Source organism: Arachis ipaensis, chromosome B08 (assembly GCF_000816755.2).
Source record: "Arachis ipaensis cultivar K30076 chromosome B08, Araip1.1, whole genome shotgun sequence".
Lineage (NCBI taxonomy): Eukaryota > Viridiplantae > Streptophyta > Magnoliopsida > Fabales > Fabaceae > Arachis > Arachis ipaensis.
In genome coordinates, this window is record NC_029792.2 from 44,064,913 (window position 1) to 44,067,956 (window position 3,044).

At 37.0% G+C, this 3,044-nt stretch overlaps 1 long non-coding RNA gene across 1 annotated transcript; it reads right to left on the bottom strand.

Moving 5' to 3' along the window:
* Window positions 837-1,339, bottom strand: LOC110265882. Its single transcript, XR_002352391.1, has 2 exons — window positions 1,271-1,339; window positions 837-1,165 (listed from the first exon to the last, which is right to left on the bottom strand). It is a non-coding gene; the product is annotated as an uncharacterized LOC110265882 (long non-coding RNA).

Below are 3,044 nucleotides of genomic sequence, written 5' to 3' on the forward strand. Positions count from 1 at the left end.
ATAGGACATAAAGACGTCTGGTTAGATGAAATTAAAATATAAACCGGTCTAGTTCCTACTAACTACCCTCCTTATGGCAGCCATTCCTTAAAGTGTTCTAAAAACGCAACGTTCATATTGAGAGTTGGCTGTTTATTAGACGCTTAGTTTAAAATTCCTTAACCAACAGTGTTCAAGTTGGGGTTCTTTTCATTGGCTTCATAAGTTTGGAGCCCAGCAGAGTGTTCCTTACCTGTTTGTACATGAAGTTGTAACCAATCTTAAGGCCCCAACGTTCAGTACTCGTTCCTAAATTTGATTTTCTGAATTAGTTGTTCTTTAGAGTCATACGTTCTTTGATTAAGGTCATCTATTTGGTTCCATACTCGTTAAAGACAGGTCTATTAGACTATTTTGTAAGCCTGGACCTAACCTATTAATATAATTAAACTTTTAAATTAGTATGGACTTAAACCTATTTTATAAAGGTAAGGTAAAGTCTAATACAAACTAGGTTACAGACTCCTGACATACTACTGACTTATTTTTAGCCCTACTTATATTTGAAGTATAATTATTAGGTCCTGGCTATGACATTTATTAAGCATTTCACTAAAGCATAATCAAAATGATTTCTAGAATTGGGAATAAAATTTATGGTTTATTTGAATGCCAAAGTTTATACTCACCTAATTCAATATTTCTGTGTGGATGTCATTCACGAACAGTTCAAGTCTCCAGGTCTCCTCCCTCCACAGAGCTTCTTCTTTGATGCTTGTGAAGGGGAAGGCAGTAGATCACCAAATCTACATCATGTGAATATCATTAGGGCAAAAGCAACCCTACCTTGAGGATCCAGAACCACAAGAATTGGCATGTTCTTGTACTTCCATTTCCTCTAGATGAATCGGGTGACCGACTTGCTTATCGCTAAAGGATGATACACAGAGAACCATGGCATGGTTAACATCAGGTCCTCAAACTACCTTTGCTTTTGTTGTGTCTATTCAGATTCATGGAGTTCCACAATTGGGAGCCAAACAATCTCATATTTCCTTTCAAGCCTTGATTGCACGACACTCGATTCATTATAGATTTGTTCAAGGATCAGAAGCTCATCAGGGGAGAACTCTAACCCTAAAATAACAAGTAACACATTCTTCCTTCTCAGGGGTTCCAGGCTAACCTGTTTATTGGTTTGCATTAAACCACACCAATATTAGCTTCCCCAACTTTTGAAAATAGTAGTGCATCATCATATATGCAATTACAATGTTAGAAAAAGTCTAACCTTTTTCTTGGAAGCACAATCATATAGAGGCGGGCTATCATCCTTTGTGGAAAAAGCCTTCAAAACCTTCATGTTGTCAATAAGGGTTACAACAACAATAAAGCCTTGTCCCACTAGGTAAAGTCGGCTACATGAATCAAACAACACCATTGAACTCTATCATGTATCATGTCTATAGAGAGACCATTTATATGTAGATCTCATTTGACCACCTCATAGATGATTTTCTTAGGTCTTCCTCTACCTTTAACCCCTTGTCCATCTTCCAGCTCATTTACCCTCTTGACTAGGTGTTCTGTCGGTCTTCTTCTCACATGTCTGATAAACCACTATTTTATGGTTTATCTTGTGCTCAATTGAGTGGTTTTTATCTACTCTTTACCCACTTATTCATACTATTTACATGGTTTTACATTTGCCTTCCTAATTATGTGCTTTAATTGAAAACATGTTTCTTTGGACTTATCTTTGCTAATATTAATCCTCTCTTATTACTATTAGATGCCTTGATATATGTGTTAAGTGTTTTCAGAGATTACAGGGTAGAAATGGCTCAGAGGATGGAAAGGAAGCATGCAAAAGTGGAAGGAATACAAGAAGTTGGAGAAACTGCTAAGCTGTCCAGCCTGACCTCTTCGCACTCAAACGGCTATAACTTTAGCTACAGAGATCCAAACGACGCGGTTCCAGTTGCATTGGAAAGCTAATGGCCGGGGCTTTGATTTGATATATAATTTTCCATAGCTGCCTCAACGCCAGGTGATGCGAACGCGTGGGTCACGTGGACGCGTGACCTGGCAGGAACGCAACCCGCGCGGACGCATGGACGACGCCTCCGCGTCACTTGCCCGCGACCTGAACGTACCAGAATACGCTGGGGGCGATTTTTGGGCTGTTTTTGACCCAGTTTGCAGCCCAGAAAATACAGATTAGAGGCTATAAAGTGGGGGAATGCATCCATTCATAAGAAAGCTTTCACATTCACAAATTTATGAGTAGATGTAGTTTTTAGAGAGAGAGGTTCTCTCCTCTCTCTTAGAATTTAGTTTTAGGATTTAGGATTATTTCTTCTTCATCACAGGTTCAATGTTCCTTTTATTTATTTTTCTAATTTAATTTATGAACTCTTTCATGTTACATTTGATATCTTTATTAGTGCTAATTGAGGTATTTCAGATTTATGATTGCTTTCTTTTATCTATATAAATAATTTAGATTTTTCTCTTTTGGCTTTGATTGAGTCATTGGAGACACTTGAGTTATCAAACTCATTGTTGATTAAAAATTGGAATTCTTCAAGAATTAATTCAGGTTCCAATAACTCTAACTTTTCCCAAGGAAAGACTAGGACTTGAGGAATCAGAATTAATTCATCCACTTAACTTACCTTCATAGTTAGAGGTTAAAAAAGTGGGAGAAAAATCTAATTCTCATTACAATTGATAAGGATAGCCAGGATAGGACTTCCAGTTTTCATACCTTGCCAAGAGTCTATTTTATAGTTATTTATTTTATTCTTCTTATCATTCAACATACTGCTTCCTTACTTTCAAAACCCCCAATTTACAAACTCATAACCAATAATAAGAACATATTTTCCTGCAATTCCTTGAGAAGACGACCCGAGGTTTAAATACTCGGTTATCAATTTTAAAGGGGTTTGTTACTTGTGACAATCAAAATGTTTGTATGAAAGGACTTTTGATGGTTTAGAAACTATACTTGCAACGAGGATTTATCTGCAAATTTCTAGACGACGCAAAAGTTCCTCTCA